The 25,515-nt window shown below is 46.0% G+C and overlaps 1 protein-coding gene and 1 long non-coding RNA gene across 3 annotated transcripts in view; one reads left to right on the top strand and one right to left on the bottom strand.

The window, feature by feature from the left end:
- The window catches only part of SHISA6 (shisa family member 6), a 254,479-nt gene that overhangs the window by 196,903 nt on the left and 32,061 nt on the right, over positions 1-25,515 (top strand). The gene's annotated exons all lie outside the window — the stretch shown is intronic.
- LOC106019882 (uncharacterized) lies at positions 20,657-24,007 on the bottom strand. Of its 2 annotated transcripts, none has more exons than XR_011804067.1 (3): positions 23,656-24,007; positions 22,883-22,992; positions 20,657-22,482 (listed from the first exon to the last, which is right to left on the bottom strand). It is a non-coding gene; the product is annotated as an uncharacterized lncRNA (long non-coding RNA). The 2 variants fall into 2 exon arrangements; XR_001195069.5 differs by having other exon boundaries at positions 23,553-24,005.

The raw sequence follows: 25,515 nt of genomic DNA on the forward strand, positions 1-25,515 counted from the left end.
TCAAAGAGGAACAAAGAGGAAATACAATGAAAAGGGCTCAAGGGTTGAGATAAGAACAGGGATATCACGCAGTAATTATTGTAATGGGCAAAACAGACTCAGCAAAGGGAGGTAATAAGATTTATTACCTATTACTAACAAGCTACAGAAGTGAGAAACAAAGGAAAGAAACCAAAAGCACCTTCTCCCCCATCCATCCTCTTCCAGGCAGCGCAGAGGAATGAGGGAACGGGGGTTATGGTCAGTCTATAGCACTTCTTAACATATAGAGCTTCTTCACATAAACCCACTACACCTAGAAATTTTGGTCTGGGTGAGTGCAGTCAGTCAGAGGGCAGATTCTTTATGGGGAGCCATTGCAGGGCCTGACCTGGAGTGGGGAAACCTGTGTTGTGTAATAGGAGAGGGTGTGTCAGCTGAGAAGGTGGGTGAGTTGCAGCTCAATAAAACTGCCTAGTAAAGCTCTGTCCAGTGTAAGAATTTTCAAATACATTCTTCCAAGTTTTCTGGGATAGCCTGGGAATATAAAGGCAATGAGGTAGTGGCTAAAGCTACACTGAAAACAACTACTTAGGAAAGAATGAGCATCAGTCAGATAAAGAAAAAATTATCTCAATAGATAACGCTCAACCAAAAAGCTGCACTTGAAGCTCAGAACCTAAATAGAAGGCCTCTGCATCCTGCCTGCGCAGCCATGAGGTGTCCCACAGAAACAGTCTCGGGATGACCGGTACCTCACCTCTACATCTCTGTCATAGAATCATAGATATACAGAATCATTAGTATTGGAAAAGACCTCCAAGGTCATCTAGTCCAACCATCACCCTACTACCAATATCACCCTCTAAACCATGTCCCTAAGCACCAGGTCCAGCCTTTCCTTGAACACCCCCAGGAACAGTGACTCCACCATCTCCCTGGGCAACTCGTTCCAATGCCTGACTGCTCTTTCTGAGAAGAAATGTCTCCTAGTTTCCAACCTAAACGTCCCCTGTCGCAACTTGAGGCCATTCCCTCATTCTGTCCCAGAAGTTTAAACACCTCTGAGCTCCTCCAGTCTCTGGGATTGCTGCCCATGAGAAAGGGCTCTTTTAGGCAAATGTGGAGGAGTAGAGCCTCTGATTGTACCACAGGAGCCCCAGGTTAGCCCAGATGTAGGCTATGGTGGTTGAGGGTGTTGGTAGGTGAACTGCTTTGTGCTGCACAAATGTCAAGCCAAATGTGCTCCTGCCTTAATAACCTGTCTGCTGGAAGAAGACCCTTGTGTCCCTCTGTAAATCAGCTCAGTACTGAGGAGTACTGAGGCACAGATGGTCTCCTTGGCACTGAATTCAGATGACTCTTTTTCTGATGGCTAACAGTGGCATGAACTTCCTTATCTCATTGCCACATATTGTTGTCGTGCTGGGTCTGTTTGGTATATTTCCCCAGTGACGGGGATACTGTGAGTATACTTCTGTCACAAGCATAGAGTCTTGGTAGAAGAATCATGAGAAGACAACGAGACAACGTTTGGATGCCGTTGGCAAAAAGTGAGGAATAGATCTTTTTATGGGCTTCTGTCTTTTTGCTTTTCTGCAAGAAACTCAGCACTGCCATGGTCTAAGTGAGAGTGAACAATCTCCTGCTGACAGATTGTTGCTCTGGTTCGGTTTGTCAGAGCATGAACAAACCCTGTTTGTGGAGACGAGGTGATCATGGGCTGTGTTTTTAGAGGCTGCTCTGAGTGTGCTCAGCAGGCATCAAGGACAACAAAGCTGGGAATCTGGAAAAGAGGCCCATAGGCAAGTCACCGTTACTACTGATCCCACACTAGGCTGAAGTGTAAAGTGCAGGTGTCTGTCTGATCTCTTAGCAAACCCAGGCCATTCTGAGGCCTCATACTTACTCTTGTTCCTGCCAAACTCTCTGGATGTGCTAGGACCTCAAGTGCCTCTGCTTTTGTCACTGGTTAGAAACTGTGTTCCCTCAGTCCCTGAACCCTCTCCAGGAACACTTGGATTGTTGAGCCCAGCTCACAACTGGTGGTCTCTAAGCAAGGGTTGCTCCAGCCCATTCTCCTCCGTGGGCTGGTCAAAACTGTAGTCTCAGATGCCTTACTCAGCTGGACTTCCTTGAGGAACTAACTGCCTTTAAGCTTACTCCAAAACTGAGGTCAATTTATTTCCATCACTATCAACTTACTGTTCTCATCTCTTCCACACTTTTGCCAAATTGTCCTTAGGAAGGACAACATTGTTGGAGCTATTCTTGAAGCTGAGGAACTTGAGGGCTTCAGCACAGTAGCCAGGAAATGCTGTGTAGATCACAGCTGGAGACCAAGCAAGGTGACTGTGGTGGTGAGAGGTGAAGCAGATCCCACAGATCCTGCAGAAAAGCATCTCAAAACTTGTCCTGCTTGCACTGTGAGTCTGAGAGCAACTGCGGATAAGAAGAGTCTGGCTGCATCCCACTCCTGAACAGGAACAGGATAAGAAGGAAGGGTAAATAAAGCACAGCAGCACTCATCTCACATTCCAAATAGCAGCAGCCCAGAGGCTGTGATTGCTAATTAAACAATATCTCCCATGCAATGCAGGCAATGAGGGTGACATTTACCTCTTGTAGGCTATAAATATCCAGCCATAAGCAAACATTTCTAATCAGTGATTACGGGTGAGATTATTTTCCCTGACGTTATAAGTGATTGTTTGTTTATGCAGAGTTAATGGGCAAGATCATGCTGGAGGTGCTGGCCAAGGATTCAGAAATCGTGTCTGCATCAGTGCCTTGGCACCATGCTGAACTAGGTCGCCATGCTTAGGAGGGCATTTCAGACCCTGCAGCACAAGATCCAGACCTTGTTTTTAAGATCTGTAAGTAGAGTGGCAATGGTTCCAACTCAGGGAGCCGTAGTTCAATGTGGAAAGGGTGGCTGTGCATGCTCGCTTTGCTTCAGAGGTTGCTTCCTCAGCCAGGCTTGAATGCCTGGAGGCCATGGCCTTGCTGTGGAGGGGGCAGTGCATGGGGACATTGCCTGCACGCCTGGCTGGGTGCAGCCCCCCTCTCAGGTGGGGTGAAGGCAGCCATGGTGTGCTATTGGGATAACTGCTGGACAGAGCAGACCTTTGGCGAGTTCATGTGCAACCCATCCAGAATCAGAGCCCGTGACAAGGTGGCAAGCTCTTCTGCTGTTGCAGGCTGCTGGATATGGAGTGTGAAAGCAGTGGGGGCAGTGAATATGTTCACATCAGCCCTTAGCTGTTGTTACAGCCATCTGGGGAGGGGGAGCATTTTCCCTGTACCAGCCTTTTCCACTCTAGGGACACTTACAGGCTCCCCACACCACCCACTGTCTTGTATAGCAGCACAGGGCAGGGTAATCCAAAGGGTCTGCCTGAGCAAACTCCTGCATAGTGACAAGCACTGCCAACAGCCCTGCAAGGGATGTGGGGAGATACGGAGATGTGCCTGCTGTAATGATTTGTGACAGCTCCCTTCTTACTTCAGGGAGTGAAACACACCAGCGTGTGGAAGCAAATATAGCAAAACAAGCTTGGAGAGCTGGGACCAAATGGAGCTAGGGGAACTCCTGTGCCAACAGCGTCTTTGCTGGTGTGTCTATATTTTATTTAGTATGTTTTTCCCTCCTAAAAATAAAGGGAAGCTGGAGGGACTGAGACAAACGCCTGTTCAGAGACAAGACTATAACTGCTGGGCTTCTCTCTGCTGGCAAAAGTGCCTTGCATGCTCACCCTGCTGTAGCCTTGATGTTGAACCAGCAAAGCAGCTGCTGGATGCAGCACTCACAGTTTCCAGGCTGTTCGCATGCTCAGCACTACACTGTCCATCATGTATCTCACTTACTGAGACTGGAAGGTTCTAACTGAACAGTGCTTAGCACACTGATGTCTGGTGTCGGCTGGTTGCTCTTTCCACTACCATGCAAATGTACTAACGAATACCTGTTTCACTGCACATAGCAACCAGTGGCATATCGCACAGATGACCACTCAGCCACAAAAGTAATGGTTGTTTTTAGATAACTGATCATCTTGGTGCTGGTGCTGCTGACAGAAAATGTCATTGGCAAAGCAGGTATCTCATGATGCCACTGGGTAGAGTTTCAGAAACCCAGACCATTTGCCTCCTGTCTACACGCATCTGGGAAGATCTGCTCTTTACGTTCCTCCTCTCAGGGACCTTGCTGATTGCAGGAGCCTTGAGGCATTCCTCTTGCAGTAAAGATTTCCTGCGGATCATGAGATAACTCAACTATCATGATATTAGGTCTGCTGGATTTCTTGGACAAGTGCACTAATTCACAATGTCCTCCAGGACATAAACAGATGAGGTGAAGAGCTTTAATTTCAGGATTAGATATCCTAAATAAAACAACAGTTACTAAGATGGAAGCTTGAAATTCGGATGCAAGTTGTTTTTCTCTGTATTGTTGCTTGCATGTAGCTTGAGTTAGCTGTGCTGAGAAAGTTTGTGTCCTTGCCGGGCTGTTCACACTTCATGGGGCTGCTGGACCATTCCCCACAGCTAGAAACAGGTGCCTCTTTATGCCTCTACAGTTCCAGTGGCTTGGGTGTGCACTGAGCTGTTCAAAACATTTCTAGAACTACTGTTTGTTGGAAGCTGAATTCACAGCAAAGTGAAATTCACCATAAAAAGTGTCTGCTCCCCAGGGAAAATGCCAAGGCTTTTCCTGAAAACAGAATGCCTCCAGAATCAAAGCATTTCTGGTTCCTTGCCAAATCGCATAGCCATGGACTCCTGCAATATGCTCAGTTAGAGGGAGAAATTGGTGTACCACTGCAGAAGGTGTCCAACCAGAAAGCCCTCATAAAAACCCATAGCTGCAGCTGCACCTACCATAAAGTGCCACCGCACTATTCAGAACCGAGTTTTGTAAGAGGTTCCTTGAGTTCCAAGAAAGCTGTGGGATTGCATAGAAAAGAAACTGTGAGGGTGAGAGGGATTTTGATAGTGGTAGATTCAGCTGAAAAAGAAGCTGCCTTATCACTTCGTGGTTGCAGATGAATGCCATGACTGTAGGTGAACATGGAAAGCTGCCACAAAGGGTTGTCCTTCTGCATAAACCATGAGCCACATGCTTGCTGCTTTTGCCAAGCCATTAGTCATTTAACAACCACGTGTATCAGGCTGGGGAATGGCCTGCTGGAGAGCAGCTCTGAGGGGAAGAACCCGGGGGTCCTGGTGGACGACAGGTTGGCCATGAGCCAGCAGTGTGCCCTGGTGGCCAAGAAGGCCAATGGGATCCTGGTGTGCATTAAAAGGAGAGTGGCCAGCAGGTGAGGGAGGTGATCCTCCCCCTCTACTCTGCCCTGGTCAGGCCTCACCTGGAGTATCGAGTCCAGTTCTGGGCTCCCCAGTACAAAAAAGACAGGGATCTCCTGGAAAGAGTCCAGCAGAGGGCCACAAAGATGATCCGGGGCCTGGAGCATCTTCCCTGGGCAACCTGCTCTGAGGAACCTGCTTTGGCAAGGGGGTTGGACCCGATGATCTTTTGAGGTCCCTTCCAACCCCTTCAATTCTGTGATTCTGTGATTAGCATTAGTCATTTTGCCAGATGTTCTTCTCTTAGGGTCATTTCTTCTCAGTTCTTCCTTGGGGTCACGGTGGGGCCTCCAACAGTTTAAAGGGCACCAGGGCATCTGGGGGGTTTCAAAAACACCAGAATCTAATAAATATCTGCTCCAATGTGGGAGTCTGCACTATGTGCTGCCAGATATGGATTTACCATCAACCATTCTCTCTTCTCTCTTCTGTACAGTCAACCAGCATTTGTTTCTGTGATAGGCCACTCATCTTGTGATGACATTAGACAAGCCAAGGAGGGTTACCTTTGAACACCATCAGCACACAGGACACTGGGAACCAATTGTACTCTACCTTTCCAGACTGTTCTGGGTTCTGGCTACAGAAACAACATATATATTGATGCAAAGTAACGTTGCTTACTGCTTTATTTCCTAAGTCAATGTCTCCATCACAAGAGTTATTTTCCTTGATCAGTCAGTGACTAGCACTACTGTTAAAGAGGTAATGAGAAGATAAATTGTGCAAGGCAGCTGACAGCAAGAGCATGAAATTATGTCTCTGAGGCTTGTTGTCCGCAGGGAAAGAGGCCCTCATGGCTCGTGCTGATTGCAATCCTAATTGGGTTTGTAGGAGTGAAGGGATTGCCCTCACAAGATCATCCTTTCATTGCCCACCAGGGCAGCACTGAGGCTGTAAGGAAGTTCAGTAAATTGATCTCTGCTTGAAAGTGCAATTCAAGAGGTCCAAGAAAATATGAGGGCAAGGAGGAAGGGAGAGAGCTCTACACACAGCTGAGCACTGGCTCAGTTTTACACACAGAGCTGATGTCTGTCTGGGTTTTATCACACTGAATGAGAACCCCAGAAATCAGTTTCCATTTGATGTTGCCTGTGAGACAAAATGAGCAGGACTGGGCTACAGACTCGTGGGAGTTTGCTGGTGGCACCCTCTTAAGGTTTTAGAAGATGGCATATCCAGGAAAGTTACAAATGTGACTGTACACCTATCCCCTGAAGACAAAGATCTCTCCCTGAAGGCTGTCTGGTTCCTGACTGTTCAAATCCATGGGTTAGGTCCAGCTTGCACCTAGTGCTCCGTGCTAGGCATATCATGGACAACAGAGTGTTTAAACTAATCCAGGGATGTGAATAGGCCATGAAGGGTGTCTATGGGACTGCCCAGCTCTAGATACAGTGCTGCACCAGTAAAACAAATCTAGAACCGAATACATAAGGAAAACAAAGAGGTGATGCTGGTGTTATATATGGAGTGGTGATTCGTGTCAAGAAAATGGTTGATATTAATAAAGAAGGGGGAGATTTGGGAATGTGGCCATGGGGGTTGGAAAGCCCTGTGGTTGAGATAACATCGAGCCATTGAACATAGCATTGAGATAACTGGCCATCAGGAATATAAAAGAGTTTAGAGGGAACAAAGAAGGGTGATTCAGGAGACTCCAAGCAGTCTCCAGTTTCTTGTTCTCCAGCTGGTTCTCTTGTTCTCTACCCGTTGAGGCATGGATGTTTCTGGGTGTTTGCTGTTGTTGTTACATTCAAAGTTGTTTGACCAATGGAAAGTTGTTTTGAAAAGAACTGCTGTGGAGAGAAGGGTATAAGAGGGGAGCCTGCCCTTAAGATAAAAAAGGCAACACGGTGAAGTTACATCAATAAAGAAGCAGGAAAAAGGAGTGAAAAGGAATGGAAAATGGAGACTTGTTAGTAATCAAGAAAAGGAATGGAAAATGGAGACTGTTAAGTTATGGAACTTAAAGGATTGTTTGTTACCTTTCCTGATTGTACATATGTATAGGCATACTTGGGTTTAGTATGTAAAGCAATGTTCTGTATATTTAGAATGTTTGATGTTCGTGTGTGCATGTTGGTGGAGCATAGACTCCCCGCACACCCAGCGCTGTTTACTTGTCTTTTATACCTTTAATAGCTTTTATACCTTTTATACCTTTTAGAAATATTTGTTTTATAAATACTACAAAATTCAGATTGAGTTGAGACCTCATTTTTAACACTGGCCACACAGTTCTGGGAAGCCCACAGCACAGGTGAAGATTTTGTTAGTAGCAGTGTGCAATAATACTGATGGGGACCAAGTGCTGTTGCCAGGCTCTGCCATCAGCCTGAGTGCTGCAAAGCACTGTCTGGTTTCCCTGCTAATGATTTATCTAGCAAGGGGCATGCACAGGAGAGCAGCAGAGACTTCATAGAGAGACTGCATTAGGAGCTTTGAAATATTGATGCCTCTGTGCTCCGCACAAACCATCCTTCCTCCACCCCCCAGGAGGGGAGGTGCAGCTCAGGGGGGTTATTTGTGAGCTGGAGCCTCCTCAGCACTGGCAGTCAGGAGATGCAACTCACTGGGTCGCAGCGTGCAAAGTGAAAAGAGCTTTTGATGCAAGAGATTTGATGCAAGAGAGGTAGACAGGAGCAGGGCAAGGCTGTGGCTGACAGATGAGAAATGTCATGGGACTTGGAAGCACAGAGCTTGTCGGGGAGCTGCTCCTCCAACCCTGGCGGGCTGACAGGGGCTTCCCCAGAGCTGCTCGTCACTGCTGTGAGAGGGCACGCTCGTGTGAGTCTGCTGAGCAGGGCTGGCAGTGGTGGCACAGCTCTGTGATCGTGGCTAGGAGCTCATGTTAGTGATGATGAGGGAAAAGAGATGAAACATGCCCAAAGATGCTTCTCTGTGCAAGCTGCTGCCTTTGATACAGAGAAGAGCCTGTCAGTGCAGGGTCTGTGCCCTGGTGGTTATATGAGTTCTAGCACAATGTGCTCTATGCAGGAAGATGCTCGTGCATGGAAACACCAGCACCACCAGTGAAATACCCCCTGAGCCTGCTAGGAGCTCAGCTGGATACAGAAGGGTTGTTCTGAGCCCCATGATATGCTGTACAAAGTCAGAAGAGCGAGACATAGGACTGCCTTGTGACTAAATGGAATGCTCTGAAATGGTACTTACTGTCTTCATGCCATGCACCAAGTCCGGACAGGTCCACACTCTTGGGACAGAGCTGCCTGTGTCTTGATTCAGCAAGCAGTCTCAACAACTGGCTCTTCTGTCCTCCAAACACATCAAGCTCCAGTTCAGAAAGGCAGGGAGAGCAAGCTCTGTTACGAACTGCGTATTATCTCAGGTTCCCTTCACAGGAACCTTCAGGTTCAGACCTTCAGAGGCTTCAAAGCAAACATTCAGTGGGGCTGCTGCTTTATGACTTCCTTCAGGATGTGGTGGGACTTTTCTCCTGCATCCCAGACCCTGAATCAGGCCCAGATAGTGTTGTGTGGATGTTCAGCATCTGTTGGGATGGGTCGTCATGGCTTTGGGCCATGTCCTGAGAAGAGAGGACTTTCTACTCTTCAGGACGCCTCTCCTGAAGACTTTCCCAGCACAGCAAAGCTCTTGAGCAAGCACAGCTCCCTGTTATGGTTCCTGCAGAATAAAAAGCAAGCAGGGAAGTATTTAAGACTCCCTGAAAATTCATGATCCCATGATCCCATGCTCTGCCCCACTGTTGCTTCCCCTCTGCCCTCTCAGGCCATCCTTGAGGGTGGCAGGGTTGAACAAAGCCCCTGTGCTCATTCACATGCCAAGTGCCACAGTGGGGCTGCAGCAAAAGTGTTGGTCTGCCTGGGGCTCATAACAGAAAGGTGAGTGAGCCTGCCAGCAGGAAGGCGGGGAGGAAGCAGGGGTTGCCAGAAAGGTGTTTGCAGCTCCCTAAGGCACGAAGAGGTGCTTCCTACAGCCTGTCCCTGCTGACAGAGGGTGCTGATGGTGGGGCTTGCAGGCCGCCTCCCCTCCTCTTCACTGCCCTCACAGCAGCACTGCAGACGTTGTCATTCTCCCTCCAGCCCTGGGGCTCGTTCAAGGATTTCATACCTGGTTGTGTTCAGCTCTCTCCGTGCTCCTCAGCCAGACCACAGCAGCACAGAGAGGCCAGCTGGGGCCGCCCACCACCATACGAGATGCAGAGAAGCTGAGGCACCAAAGGGTTCCTGGCAAAAAGACCCATAAGGAAGAAGCCACATCTGATGTGCTGGGCATTGCCCCATACCCATGGGCATTGCCACAAGCTGGAAGCTCTTTGGGAGTCACTCCAAAGTGCTTTGGCCTCTGCTTCTTTACTCAGCATCCTGCAGTGTCACTGCTGGCTCTGGCAGAGGGACCCCAACTCCTGCGCACCAGCACACCAGCAGCCCTTTCTGGGTGTCTGGAGTCAGCGGTTGCTGAGTCCTTCATATATATAAATAAATATATATATATTAATAAATATGTAGATGGATATAAGTGTATATGTATATTTAACCTGTGCTCCTGCAGAAAGGACTGTGGCTGAGGCTGCTGGGGATGTGTTAACCCCTCAAACACTAGGCTAATTTCAAACCAGAATAGACCCAGGTATGAAGGAATCAATGCATCAGTGACCATTAGATTTAATTGTCCACCAGATGATTTCCTGCTGCAAGGTGGGAGCAGCCCCAGGCAGGACTAGGAGCTGGGGGCAGAGCTTACTTTCAGCCACTGTTCCTGTGTCATTGCTGCAGGCTTCTGCTGGGGGGCCTCTGGCACTAGGTAACTCCTCTTCCATGAAGGGAGGAAAAGCAAATTTTGAAAAACTCAAATATTTCACAGAATGCTTGTTCTGTGCCCTGGCCTCGGAGAGTTCCTGTGAATATGAATAGTTTCATCTGGCAGCCTTGAGCTGGGCCACTGAATGCTTAGGCAGCTACCCGTGGCAGTGCAGGTCAAGGAGCAGCAAAAAGCAAAGCTTTCTAATCACAGGATCTCCTGTGATGACCTGGCTGGTGGCACTTGTGGCAGAGGGCTGGAATGGATGACTGAGGGCACAAAGCTCACATGTTGCAAAGACATCTCAGAGCCCTGTGGTCAGGGACAGCAGTTTTTATTTGCCTGGATCTGCAGCGTGCAATTTATTTATTATTATTATTAACCTTGTAACATTAACAACAGATCGTGATCTGGCTTGATGCTGTGTTCGCAAGCTGCATGTAGCTTACCAGGCAGCAGGCTGGACTTGTGCCATTTACAGCAGCCTCAAAGCCAGATGCCATTGCTGCAGCGTTTTCCCAAGCTGGCGGTGATGAGCTAAGCGCTGTGGAGCCTCTCTGAAGATGAGCACCTTCTCTTACCCCTCCCACAAGCCATTCTTCTACCACCACAGCATGCTGAGTCCCAATCCGCAGACCCTTTTCCCCAAAGAATTCTGACCTCTTCTAAGCCCCATTACAAAAGCAGCTACCAAACCCTCTCTATCAAGAAAATCATTCGTGCTGTTAATTCTGCCCTCCGCTTTCCACCAAGGAGTCCCAGCATAAGGCCCAGCCCCCCAGCCCCTGGTGAGTGTGCAGGGTGTGTTAGCCCACCCTTTGTATTGCCTCCCAGCCACATCACCTCCCTGCTCCACCCTGCAGCTCACAGCTTAGCCCACCCGCCATGCCCAAACCAGCAAGCCTGACCTCCCCAGGAAATTATGTTTTTGCCCTAAATATTTCTGCCATACTCCCTGCAGCCAGCTTCTCTGCTCTTCTCCCTGTTGCCTGCAGTCCCTGTTATACTGTCTGTATGGCTTCTGGAGGAAGGAGCTCTTTTGCACAGTGGGATAGAGATGCGTGCAGGGGGAGGAGAGCGAGAGGTGAGACAAAGACTAGATGAGATTTTTTTTCTGGACCTTCTTATGCACTCAGGTTGTGTTTCTGCATTAGAAACTTTTATCTTGAGCATCATTCATAGAGTGTGACTTGCAAGTGCCGCTTGTAGTCCCTATTATGCTACTGTCTCCCAAGAGTCTGGGGAGTTGCCATCTGTGTAGACATCTCTGCAGTTGTGTCCAGGAGCAAACTGTACTTGTGGTTACTACAATCCTACTCATCCATTTTTAGCATTGTCATGAATTGTTGAACGGCTGCAGCGTTCCACCCTAAAGCAGCTGTTTGGTGGTGGGTGTTAAAGATTTAGAGCAACATTTTTTCAAGTGTGCTAAAATTCTTTGTAAGATGCCATGTTCATTCACTGTTCATCAGCTCCTGCCACGCTAACGTGTCCGAACCTCTGGCCATGCCGAGCTGTGCTGTGCTGCGGGGAAGCAGTGCAGCATTGTATCCCCAGCACCACACTGCTACAGCATGGGGGGTGGGGTGGGGGGTGGGGAAGGATCATCTCAGCAAAAGGACCGTGTTTTCATCACCTGTTCTTATTACTGCCAGACCCAGCCTTTGCATTCTGATCAGGAGCTAATGAATCACGATTCATTGCTTCCCTCGCAGAATGCAAAATATCCAGGGGAGAAGAAATAGGAAAAATCCCAAGTCCAGCACAAGGGTTTGTTCTCCTCCTGCCTCCTGCAAGCAAGACAAAGAGGTGCTGGTGTTCACCATGTGATTGATTTGTGTGCTTGGGGGATGCCACCCCTGTGGCACTCATCTGTCCCAGCCTCAAAGGATTGCCTGAGGCCAGTACCCTGCATTGCAGGCAGCTGTCTCTTATCTTCCTGCCTTCTCCCACTGTAAAGGTATCGTCACCTTTCTTACCTCTTTTCCTCTTACCTGGTGGCTTTCAGAGCCAGGATCCATGGCTGATTCAGGTTCTTCTCCTATTGTCCAGCCAAAATGTGTTCATGACCAGATTAGATCCATTTGGTCTTGTAACAGCTCCTCTCGTTGCTCCTTACACAACAAGAGACATTCAAGTGACAAATTTAAATCTTACCTTTAGATCTTTTTACCCAAACCCAGGTAAAATCCACAACATTTGACATCAAGAGTTAATTGACTTAAAAAAAAATAAATATGTACTTTATATCCACAACAAGAACATCAGGGCTTTTTTCCATTAATTAATAGTAATTAATAACACAACTTACAGAATAGCTAATTAAATAATTAGAGGGATGTCTGGTCAGTCACCATGCTTTGCAGTGCTCTTCCCCCATTCCTCATCTGTCTGGGACTGACACCACAGCTTCCTCCGTGGAAGCTGATCCCTGCTACACAGGGGTTTTGGGCACAGAGGAGGGCTGCCGTGAAATGAAAACTGACTTTCTGATAATTGCATGTTGTCCTGCCAAGGGGAAGTTTGCAAAGGGATGCTGCCTCGTTTTCTCTTGTATCCCTCCCACCTGCCATCAGCACCCAGCAGGGAGCTGGTCTCTCCCAAGGGAAACTGTGAAAGCTGCCAGGCTGCTGGCAAAGCCAAGGGCAGCAGAAAGAGCCAGGTGGAATGGAAATAGTGAACCTTACTAGCTATGTGTGTTCAGATGGGGACGGGTGAGAGAGATTCCCAAACCATAGTGAGTCACTGCTGGTGTCTCTCAGAGCAAATAAGCCTGATCAAAATATGAAATGAAAAAAAAAATAACAACAACAAAGGAAAAATAAAACAACAAACACTGGTGACATTTTAAGCAAAGAGGAACTAGAAGATGCAAAATCTGTGAATGCGGAGGGTTGTCTGTGATTCCAGGTACTCTCGGAAAATCCTTTTCTTCCAACCTGTGCAAGACAGGCAGCAGTGCTGGCGGTCTGGGGACACGCGGGTCCTGGGGTGGGCCTGCACCCCAGCAGGGCAGGGCAGGGGGTCCATGAGAGATCTGGCAGGAGGAGTGCTGAGATCAGACCATCAATGAACTCTCCCTGATGGAAGAAGCAAAGCACCTACATGAGCTCTTCTGAGTTGTGCTCCTGTGTACTAGGGTGCAGAGGTTTCTCCTCCAAATGCAGATGAAAGCAGAGCCTGGTGCAGGGCTGCCTGTCCCAGGGGCTTCAGGGGGGTGAAGGGGGTGAGGAGAGGGTTCACGGAATCACAGAATCATCTAGGTTGGAAGAGACCTCCAAGATCACCTAGTCCAACCTCTGACCTAACACTAACCAGTCCTCCACTAAACCATATCACTAAGCTCTACATCTTTTAAAGACCTCCAAGGATTGTGACTGAACCACTTCCCTGGGCAGCCCATTCCAATGCCTAACAACCATTTTGGTAAAGAAGTTCTTCCTAATATCCAACATAAACCTGCCCTGGAGCAACTTTAGCCCATTCCCCCTCGTCCTGTCACCAGGCACGTGGGAGAACAGGCCAACCCCCACCTCTCTACAGCCTCCTTTAAGGTATCTGTAGAGAGCGATAAGGTCACCCCTGAGCCTCCTCTTCTCCAGGCTGAACAAGCCCAGCTCCCTCAGCCGCTCCTCGTAGGACTTGTTCTCCAGGCCCCTCACCAGCTTCGTCGCCCTTCTCTGGACTCGCTCAAGCACCTCCATGTCCTTCTTGTAGCGAGGAGCCCAAAACTGAACACAGTACTCGAGGTGCGGCCTCACCAGAGCCGAGTAAAGGGGGACCATTTCTTCCTTAGCCCTGCTGGCCACACTGTTTCTTATACAAACCAGGATGCCGTTGGCCTTCTTGGCCACCTGAGCACACTGCTGGCTCATATTCAGCCGACTGTCCACCATCACTCCCAGGTCCTTCTCTGCCAGGCAGCTCTCCAACCACTCCTCTCCCAGCCTGTAGCTCTGCTTGGGGTTATTGCGCCCCAGGTGCAGGACCCGGCACTTGGCCTTGTTGAACTTCATACAGTTGACCTGTCCTCAGAGCCCCCTGTTTGCTTTTATGCAGGCTGCCACAGTCCCCTCCTGGCTTCTGGGGCTGCAGCTGAGGGCTGTGGGGCTGCTCTGCCTGGAGTGCAGCTGAGGAACAGCTGCAAGGCATTCAATGCACTTAGCACTGGGGCCTGCCACTGACCCCCAGAATCAGGGGAGTGACTTGTGGTTTGCTTTGCAAAGCACAATGAGTTTTATGGGTGACAAGTAGCCACAATAGTGTCATGTGAATGTCCCAGGAAGGCAGCCATGGGTTTGTACTGAAGCTGCTTTCAGCAGCTGGGCTGAAAGCCTGCTCCAAAATCAGCCAGGAAAACTCCTGAGCAGGTGGGGAGCGGCTCCGAAAGCCCAGCTACACCCCTTGTACTACATGTCGGCTCAGCTCTGGGACAGCCTGCCGATTTTGCAATTCTTATCAAGTACTTACTTCTGTACAATCCTCGAAAGGCCTTTTTTCCCCATGGCACACCCAGTGCATGGCATTGCCAAGTCCTTTCCCCAGACACGTGCCCTAAGCCAGCAGCTGAGCGGGGGCACGTGGTGGAGTGCAGCATGCAGCAGGAGGATCTGGTCCGAACTGTGTGCAAAGCTGTTGTCAGCCACATTGAGACCTGGCCATGGGACACGATCTCAGCCAAGATGTTGTGTTTGTGACAGCCAAGTGCACCAAGGCACCCATTCTAGAGGAGGGGCTGATCTCAGCCTGCAGAGCTCCACGCAGCCTGGATTTACAGCCCAGCGGCTCACAACGCCTAGGGCAACAAGTGCAGCCGCAGCCCTGCCTTCCACCCCCTTTGTGCAATGCTGGCACAGAGCCATGGTCAACAAACTGTGGGCCTCACCCAGCTCTGGAAGGAAAATTTTTGGCCAATCTGTGCCCCATTCCAGTTTCTCCATACCCTGGCCCAGCAGCAGGGAGGCAGGGGGGAAGGAGCTGGCAGTGCCACCAGCTCTCTCTAGGCAGGGAGAATCCACGTTTTTCTTTCTCTCAACGTGTCAATGACTTTCACAATATAAATGGTAGACATTGTCAGCATAGGACAGGCTCTCATCCTTTGTGTGCTGAAGGATCTCCAGCATTTCTCCAAGCAGTTGTATTTCTCCAGTGGATTTGTTTTTCCTACATTTAGAGCTGAAGTTGGAGGTGGTCTGGGTAAAAGATACCAGCATGAATACATACAACACTAAACAAAAAAGGCCATTTGAGGAAAGGAGAGCACATGCATGAAATAGCAAAATGGTCACATGAAATGAGGCTGAGTTTGCATTTGGTAGAATTTCCCAAGCCTGATTTTGGAGAAATGTATCTCTTCTTCCAAAGTGAAATGCTCCCAAAAAGAGCCTCAGAAAAGAACCTGCCAGGAGGAAAGTTGCTTCCAACTTAGCTGTTAACCAGTTCATTTAAGAGGGCTTATTTGGCAGGTACTTGACACACTGCTAGCCTCATGAACAAAATGTTTTTGACAGCATTAGATTGGTGTCATGAAATACCAGGTGTGAGGAAGTCAAGTGTCTCCTGAAGATGCCAGGTTAAGTGACGCTGACCAACCAGCACACTGACTTTCAAATGTTTTGCAGAAGGAAAGAAGCTAGATTTCTGAGCTCTGAGATAGAAGAGGATCGTGTCGGCCAGGGGATGGGAGAAGAGTCTCAGAGGAACTTGACAGTAGGTCTGGTGGACCCATGGTTCTGATACCAGTTGTGTGTCAGTATCTCAGTGACATCCACCTAATAGTGAAGGTGTTGCCCATAACCAGGACAGCTGTGCAAAAGAGAGGATAATGTCATCCAGACTGTACTGGAACACATACACGTGTTAAATGGCATACTGCATGGTCAGTGCCAAAGTAACGTCCCCATAGGGCACCCCCTCTTCATACTGCCTACACTGAGCACCCCACTTTTCCCTTTAAGAATTGTTTCACACACCCATGTTTTTCAAGATATGTAATGTCAACAAAGATCTGTGGTACCAACAAAGTGTTTGGCTCTATGTTTCCTGGTTGAAAATGGTTGTTCAAAATTCTATATAGAGACTTCAGATAAAATCCCTTCCTGCTCAGGTTTCTCCTCCTTTGCTGCCCAGAAGCTAGGTCTCTGGTCTAGAAGTCCCTCCTCAGTAGGTTTTGCAGCTCATATCTTGGTTCAGAGGGACCCACCTTCCCCAAGGGATGTGCTTTGCACCTGGACTTCGCACTCTGCTGTATGTCAGCACCATCTGGACAACAACACACCACAGCATCTAAGGGCAAAGCAGACAGAGAGTAAAACAGAAAAAAAATATTTTCTGCATTGGGAAAATGTCCTGCACGTTATAATTGTATCCTGCAGGAAGCGCTTTGCTATTCAGTAGAGCACTTTGCTATTCAGAGGAGTATTTGCTACTCCTCTTCCTTTTCCCAGCTTCTCAATCTGAAAACTAGTTAAGGGATTTCCCCAAAGTGCTGGTGGATTTTCAGAGTCAACAGGGAGAAGGAGAGATGTCTGCATGTCTACAGCTTGAGTTAGTGATCTGCTTTGGATCTCAGACAAGGAGAAGCATGTCCCATCTCTGCAGACCGTGAAAGGAGCCCAGGCCTGCATAGGGGAGACAGACACATTTGGACATAAATTTCACTCCAGCTGTCTGCTCAGCATTACTCTGGGCAAGTGTGCTTTCACTTAAATTCCACCCTTAAATCACTGCATGCTGAATTTTTAAGTGAATGCTATGGAGAGGCTTACCCGTGATGGAGGCAATGTAGTCTGTGTGGTTTTGCAGCCACGAAGCAGAATTTCCCCAGTCCTACCATCCCAACACAGCTTGCTTGACTACTTTTGTATTTCATCTCTCTCCCCATTTTCTCTGTCTTCTTTACTATCCATGCTCTCCAAGGACAACCCACACAATAAACAGTGTAATTAATTGCTTGGCATCCCATGTCTCAGCATTATTTTACCCAAAGGCTGCAGACACAACTGCTTGCCACCTTCAGAAGGCTTCGGTCAGGCTGTGTTATGTCATCTGAAATGCCTTGGTCAGCTGAGGCCAGATTTTCCATAGTTACAGGGTGGTCCTTGAGCAGTATTTGAACTAGAGGAATTTGTAGTTCTCCAGAAAATGGAGATGTGAGGCTCAGAAAAACTATCTAGCTTGGACAAATATATTTTTTCTTATTGAAATTTGTAATCTTTACTCTGAAGACATGGACCACATTCTTATTGAAGTTTTGTTCCTCTAGTAGCTTCACATTTGGTCCAGAATTACCTAAGCAAACCAGTCCCTTTGCCTTGATCCCTTCAATCTGACAAAAATAACATTTGCCTCTGAGATGCACAGCAGCATCCTCTTTCCCATCTCCAGCTGCTCAGTCTTACCTCCAACTTTTGTACTTTTGTGCATAAAATGGGATCAGGAAATTGATCGATTTCCTGCAAGATTATACTAGATCATATACATGTATACACTAGCACAGGCACTAGAGAGATGGAAGTGTGTGGCTAAGTGCTGAGGAAGGAGCAAGATCACCTCCTTCAGTAGTATCATGCACTTACATCCAATTAATATGACCACAGCACTGCTTTGCTTGGCATTGGTGAACTTGGTACAGATATAAAATAAAACAACAAAAAAGCTATGTTCCAGTAAGCATAGCTGAGCATCAAATTTGATAACATAAGTATTCCCATGGAAGGCAGAGAATGAGTAAATAGATAGAAATTGCTTTACCTACAGGAGAGTAGTTCATACTGCTATAAATATTATACTCTGCCATATTGCTAGGTTTCAATGCAAAAATGTAGTAAATATTGCATAAGTTATCAGGGGATTTTCAGTATTACATCCACACATGTTAAAGAAACTGCAAATGAGATCTGAAAACAAATCTGAGGTTGGATTAAAAACCCCAGGTTCAAAATAAATAAAAGTTGAGTTCTTTTGTTTGCCTTCAGGGCCTCCAAGGAGTAATGTGCTATTGCTTCCTCTCCTTTAACAAACAAGGAGGAGATGATGTCCTTTTAATGAAAAGACAGATGAAATTTCTATCTAATCAAAGGACCTGAGGCTTTAAATACTTATCATAAAAAACTACACTTCTGCTAAAATTGGGATATAATGACAAAAAAAAAAAAAAAAAAAAAAAAAAAAGCATTTGTTTTACATGATGCTCATCTTCTATGGAGAGATACCAGGATGCCACCAAAAAAAAAAATGTAGTGTAAAGACAAACTAACAATTTCATCATAACATCAGTGCTAGTTTTAAAACTATTACTTCAGTAGTTAAAATAGGGTTTCCAAACATAATACTTATTTGAGCAAAACTATGATACAGTGAATTCTGTAACTTACTGGCAGTATAAACAGATTCATTATTTAGAAATATTTCAGTGTGCCAAGCAATTTGGTACACTGAAATCCAGGCAGGTTTCCTTCACTGGATGGACTCTAAGTTCTGTGTTAGGCTGATAGCAGCTGTACACAGAGCTCGCACTCAGCCCCTGCTTCTGTGCTCCTACTTCCCCAAAAAGGAAAGCGAGTTCTATGAAGCACATCCAGATCTTCTCATTTTAAATGACTTTTTTTCCCTTTAACATTAATCATCCAATTTTCCCAACATCTAAGTCTCTCTGAGACTTACAAATATACCAAAAATAATAATAATCATTGAAAAAATAGTAGTTCATCATTTCAGCTGTTTTTGAGTAAGCCAAGCAGAAAATTTCTAATTAGAGCATATGGAAAAGGGCTTTTTAATTAAATATTTATTTTTAAAAAATTAAAATAACAAGCATGCATAAAATATCCAAAGATCTGTGCTTCATAGGAGGAATGTCGTACTGCTGGCGGTCAGAGTTAATACAGCTGTCCTCAGCTATTTCAAACAGTGCATGTCACCCTCTCCCACATCCAATCTGATGGAAAGGAAACACTGCAAGAAGAGAACAGATGATTAATAGCAAAAAGCTAGATTTTGATGCTGGCATATACAGATATTTCTACAGGAGTTCTATTTTGAAAGACACCATTTAATGTGACTCCAGTTAGACTTAAGCAGATGCTTAAAGTTAACCATCTGCTTAATTGCTGTTAGGATTAGGGATGGATTTAAATAGAGCTTTTAGTTCTTTAACATAGTGCCACTTTCTTTTTGCCATAATAAAGCATTTATGCCTATGGTTCATTTTAAGTGTTTCATTAGGTCTAGTGACTTAACTTACATGCTTGAAGTTAAGAATATGATCAGTGTTAGATTGTTTCAGGGTCTTAATTGTCTGTACAGTGCTGGCCCAAAGCAATGCTCAGCAGTTAACAAGCATGCAAACAAGTCCAGCTTCCGGGAGCAGAAAATGCCAGAAATCAGCAAAAGGAAGAAATAAACTTCAAACAATCATGACACAAATGTTCTTGTTCCTGGCCTCTAGCAGAGAACTGTGCAATATAATGAGAAAGTCCCTGCTTCATTGTCCAGGCACCTTCAGGCTGACTGTGTCTCACTGGCAGACTGACAGCAAGTGAATTTCTGTGTCTTCAGTGTGATTTAAAATCAGTTGATGAGTTAAGAATCTGATTTCCTATAGCATCATCTTGATTGTAAGAAGGTACATTTCCCACTCCCAGGCCAGAGCGGAGGCTGGAAGGACCATGCCCACATTCTGGTGCAAGCTCACAGCCCACCCTCCTTGCTGTGGTCTGTGGGCATCTTCCTCTAAGGTTACAGGAAAAGTACCTGCCCCAAGCTATTGAGGGGGAAATAGAAACTGAGACCAGGAAATTAATTAGGTGCTGAAAATGAACTGACTTCATATCTGGGCTTGGAGGAAGAGCATTTTTTCTCAAGGAGTTTCAGTCTGTTTTGATTTTCCATCTGGGTGGCTGGACATAATGAGTGATTTTACAGGAAGAGTTCCCTGCCTCTAATCCAAGCTCAGGGATCCATAAAGAGGGGTTTTCCTCCCTTGAGTTTTCTCCCAGTTTGAGTGTCAAATTCACTTAGGGATAAAATTTCAATCTGCAATTTCACTCCATATAAAGGAATTGAATTAGTTACTATCCTTTATGTGCCTGGCTAGTCAGGAGACAGTCCTATGTGGGGTACCTTTTTGCTTCTGGAGCTAGAAGTTCCTTTTCCCCTAATTTTCTGAGTATTTTTGCATGTGAGGTTAGGCACACTGCAAATTCACCAGCCACCATGCTGGCTCTCTTCTCTGCCCCATGATGCTATGGATGCCATTGAACTCCAGCAGCCTCCTGGCTCCACTGCTCTTTAAATCCCTTTTCCTGAGAGCTAAACCCCAAACTGGTGTTTGCTTTTCTACCTGACCCAGGGAGTTAGAGCACAAGGCTGTGTTAGAGCATCTCATGGGGTTTCTGTTTTTCTAGCCCATGACATAAGATACAGGGCCACTGGATACTGTTGCAGGGGAGCATGGACTGCATCACTGACTGCATACCTGTTTTCAGGAAACCCCATTTGGTTGCATGGGAATCCAAATTATATTTTTTTTTTGTCTGTCAAGAAGCTGTTACTAGTGAATTATGCCTGGAGTGTAACAAGCAAGGAGGCCTCTGGCTTTGGCTTTCTGCTAAGTAGTCTGTATGTTCTGTGTAAAGGGAGAGCAGGATGGGAGGGTCAGGCTTCCCTGGTCTGTTCCCTAAAGCGCAGCACTGAATAGGGTATTTGCTTTCTGCTCTCACAGTGAGAGTGCAGTCCAACCCCACTGGAGAGCCCTTCCTGTAGTGATTTCATCCTCACTTTTTGGTTCCCTTGATATCTCATGAAAGAGGGAAAACATGGGGAGGACTTTGTGTTCCCTTTCCTGCCAATACCATAGGGTTAAAAACAACCATGTATTTCTTCCGAAGGTATTAGCATAATTCTTTCTCCACTCTGAATGTGCAATAGTTGGCTGTGTTCCACATAAAATTGCATTTAACTAATTCTGCTGTAGAAACCCATACTATTTATATCCTCCAAAATCAACTTCATCTTCAGAAATGCCCTTTAAAGGACACTTTTTTTCTTTTTCTTTTCTTTTTCTTTTTCTTTTTTTTATTTTTTTTTATTTATTATTTTTTCCTATCTGACTATATGTTTTCACTGTGATCTGCGTATTTTAGATGTGTTTCCAAAGGTTAGCATCCAGGACTGCTCCCCCCAGATGCTGTTTGTGCATTGCTATCTAATGTTAGTCATGCAGCCTGTTCAGCTGTTTGATTTTTGAGAAACCCAGTCCATATTTATCTAATTACTTTGTGTTTGGAGAGTCGGTGAGAAGTTCTCAAATGCAGAAGAGATCCCAGGCACTGACTGTCAACACCAACTAAATTTGTACAGTGCAGTTTCCCTCCAGCCATGCAGAGCTTTCTGTCCCAGAAAGAAGGTCCCTGTTCTCTTTCTCTTCATCTGGATTTCTTATCTTAATTTCCCCATTTCTTTTTCCTGATTTATGCTGGAACATGCAAGAAATGGCAGCCTTAAATATGCAATAAATAAACAAATAAATTAATAAAATCAAAGAAAATCAGAGCAAATAAATTCTGAAATGCTACAGAGAGATTTTAAACTCTAGATTAATCCTGAGTTCAAACATACCCATTTTGGGGGGTTTATTGTCACTATTGCTTTCTAAATACAGAGGCATGGCTGCTGAAAAATTCCTATGCAGGACAGGTTTCTTTTCCAGAGTCTCCTGCTGGTGAGTCTAGTTAGCATTGGAAAAAGCTGCACTATTTGATCTTATATTCCGTTGTGTACCTGGAGGAAAAACATTTCTTCATCAAGAAAACAGCTTTCTCCAAAGATGCTTCAAAAGGTATCTGTTTCCTTGGAGAGAGATACTTGAAACTGTATAACCTTTATCTTCAACACAGTGTTGTTCTTTTAAAATATCAGTTTAGCCAAGACTGAGATATTTTTTTTTGGTAGTTTTATTTTTCTGTAGGTGTATTTTTTAACTCTAGTTGCTTAAAAACAAAAGTTGTGTTTTCCTCATAGAGAGGTCTTCCAGAGAGTTTTCTTTTGCAGTTTGGCACCGATGGTTGCATCACTAGATTTAAGACACGTGTAGGAGGAAGAAACTCTAATGTGATTGAGAGTGTGAGTTCTGAGTGCTTTCAACAGACAGATGTTTTTGTGAGCAAACTTGAAGCTCCATTGTATGAGACAGTCCTTCTCACACTACCATTGTTTGCTCAGATGTTTGTGGGAGAAGGATCATTTTCCACAAAGGATTATCTTCCACCTGTTTTTGGTGTACCCACCAGGCTGTGTGATTTTTATCAAGTGGTCTTCTTACTGTTGATTTAAGTCTCCATCTCCTGTAACCTTGAAGTAATGAAAGAACAATACTGGTTATTGTGAAGAAGTTACGGCTTCCATACACAGCCCTACCTGTTGCAAAGCCAAGGAAAGGAAAACATTTCAAAGGAAGTGAGATGTCTCCTGTCCCCACATATGCTTTGTTATTCTGCATGAGGACCACCTCTAACCATGGTTGTCCAGGTACTTCAGCCTCCACACTTGATGATTGCACCCACCTGCCTTCGAATCATGTATTTCTAATACATTTTACCCTCAGTTCCCCCCATGAAATCAACTATTCCTGCCAATGCTGACAGGCTCCAGAAGTGTGCATAGAAAGTCAGACATAAAAGATTAAAGCTGCAATATGTGATCTTCGGTAGCCAAAATAAGATCTTTCTGGGAAGACAGTTCTGGTACTTACAGGTGTTTGAGTCTTCCAGTTTGGACTGTGCACTGAGCATGGGGCAAAACCCATCATAGGTGGTTTATACAGGTATATGTATAAAGCATATGCACTCTCACATTATGTCCCTGTAGAGATACATACACACTTACATAAAAAACCTGCTGATAAGAAACTGTAACCAGCTCAACAGCAGAATCTTAGCTTCCCATCAGTAACTTGCTCTGTTACAGCAAGTACTTCATCTGGGTTGACCTGGGTTCTGCCATTTCTTTCCTTCACTCGTTAGACTAGACTCTTCATGTGTCCACATAAAAGTAACTTCAGTTTCAAAAGACTTCACCTTCCATTACAAAAAGAAGAGGTCAAAAAGTAGCTAATGGCTGAGCTGAAGTTTCCAGTGAAATCTTAGTTCATACAGTCTTTACGCACAAGATGGATTTTTTTTTTTTTCCCAGAAGAAATATCTGCCTTGAGTTCTGTTTGGACAGGGTAGCTCTGGGCATTAGTCTCTACCATATAGTGGAGCAGGAGCACCAAGACATGAGAAGCAGGCACCACCTGACAACTGGGCAGGGTAAGCACTTGGCTGGTGTCTCTCTTGCCGCCAGTGGGGAGGCTGCAGTCAAGCCACCGCACAAATCCTGCTGGCAAGTCTGAAGTAGCCAAAGGAGTGAGAAACACTCACCTGCTGCCTGACCTTGCTATGTGAGCTAACCACAGAGCCAGGCTGGCAGCAAGGGCTCCTTGTGCCCTCAGAGATGCTGCTGAGGGGACAGGCAGGAGGTTACCTTCTGTCGGAGGATGCTGGGGAGGCTCTGCCAACATGGGCCTGCCTCCTGGGAGCAACCTGGAGGAAGCTGAGCCATTCAGTTAATCAGAGCCTCTGCACGTCACTTTGGTTTCTCGTTGCTGAAGTTTCCATCACCTGCAAGAAGATGTTCAGAGGTGCTAAGCTCCATCGAGCTTCCACAGCTGTAACTAGTGGGATGTGCTCTCACTGCTGTGATGATGGGGCTGGGGGAGGAGAATAACCATCCTGGGATGGAGCTGGGTTGGGGGGAACATTTCCAGCTTCTCCATCCTCCCTGTGCTGATGCATGGCCTCAGGAAGTGCTTTCACCTGCATTCTTCATTTTCCCCACATGTAAACCAGAAATGGTTGCACCTGCCTTACCTTCCCCACAAAAGTGATATGATTAATTAGCGTCTTAGTTATGCTTGCAAAATCCTAATAAAAATCCCCAGTATGATCTGCAAAATTTGACCTATCTGTTCCATGGGGGTTCCTCAAAGTAATAAAATCTTGCAGATGCAGGTACAATTGCTCTCTTGCTCAGCTTAAATCTGGGGCTAACAGAGCCCACCCTACCTGTAATGAGAGTATAGAGACATTTGTGAGACTTAGATGAGAACTAGAGGGAAGCCTGTATGGAAAATAACAGTTTCCATAATCAGTGCAGTATTTGGATGGCGTGGGATACTAAAGAACAGGGCCATTCACTACTTAATGAGGATTAAAATAACTCTTGAATAGCTGCCTTATTCCCTGAGCATCCTGTTCAATGAATGAGTCACAGGATTACAGTTGAAAAATAGGCTGGAATGGTAGAACAAAAACCTGACTTAATGAAGATCAAATTAAAGGTTTGTGGACAGCTTTTAATCTGGCATCTCCAGTCCCTTTAACAACTGATGTTCTGAGTTCACTAGTAGCTTAATTTTTGTTTTTGACTCTTGTGTCCATTGCTACAGTCCCTTTTTTGGGTGTCAGTTTGGGTATTGTTAGCCAGGTGCAGAAACACTCTGCAAGGCTGAATATCCATAGTATAAAAGTACAAGGTAATTAGTTATTGGCTAATGTACATGAAAGACAGCTGGGTTTTAATGAGTATTAGGGTTAGCATCTGTATGCTCGTCACCCTGGTAAGGCACCACAGAGTCCTGGCTGGGCAGGTCTCCCTCAGGAGGAGACCAAGGGCTCAGCCTCCGCCAGCTCCCTGGGACAGTCCCCAGTGCTGGGAGATGTCCTCTGCCACCATCCTGTCTGATCTGAACTGATGGGAGAAGGCTTCCTGTAGAGAAGAGTCGCTGTCTTCTCTCCTCACCCAGGCACACTGCTCAGTTTTGCCTGACCAGCATGGCAGCAGTTGAAGGCCATCGGTTCAGGTGGTACCCCCTTGACCACAAATTGTGGGGAAAAAAAATAAAAGCCCAATGGGGACAGGCAGATAATAAACTGGTAGCTTTGTGCCACAGGCATTTACATTCTCATCATCACTTCTTGGTCTGCTTTCTTCATTGCCTTGGGGGTCTCCATCTCTTTCAGTTCCTAAAGTCTGTAGTCTTTTGCTGCATTTAAGTACTCTGGAAGATTAGCTCTTGAAGGGGATTTTCATTTCATTAATGCAGATGGCAAACAGTTATCTTGTCATCTGAAAAATAAACTGCTTGTTATGTTCTTTGCTGAATATCTCAGCTGGAGAATAAGGCTGAAGGTAGGCAAACGCTGAGGCTGCTGAAAAGACCAGAGGGGCAGAACGCAAGAAAGTGTTTTTCATAGGGGAATAGCTTCTGTTGAGTCCATTTCTTTGGTCCTGTCAAATATAGATTTCAGAGCAGTTCCCACTGCTTTAATAACTACTGCAAAC

This window comes from Anas platyrhynchos, chromosome 19 (assembly GCF_047663525.1).
Source record: "Anas platyrhynchos isolate ZD024472 breed Pekin duck chromosome 19, IASCAAS_PekinDuck_T2T, whole genome shotgun sequence".
Classification (NCBI taxonomy): domain Eukaryota; kingdom Metazoa; phylum Chordata; class Aves; order Anseriformes; family Anatidae; genus Anas; species Anas platyrhynchos.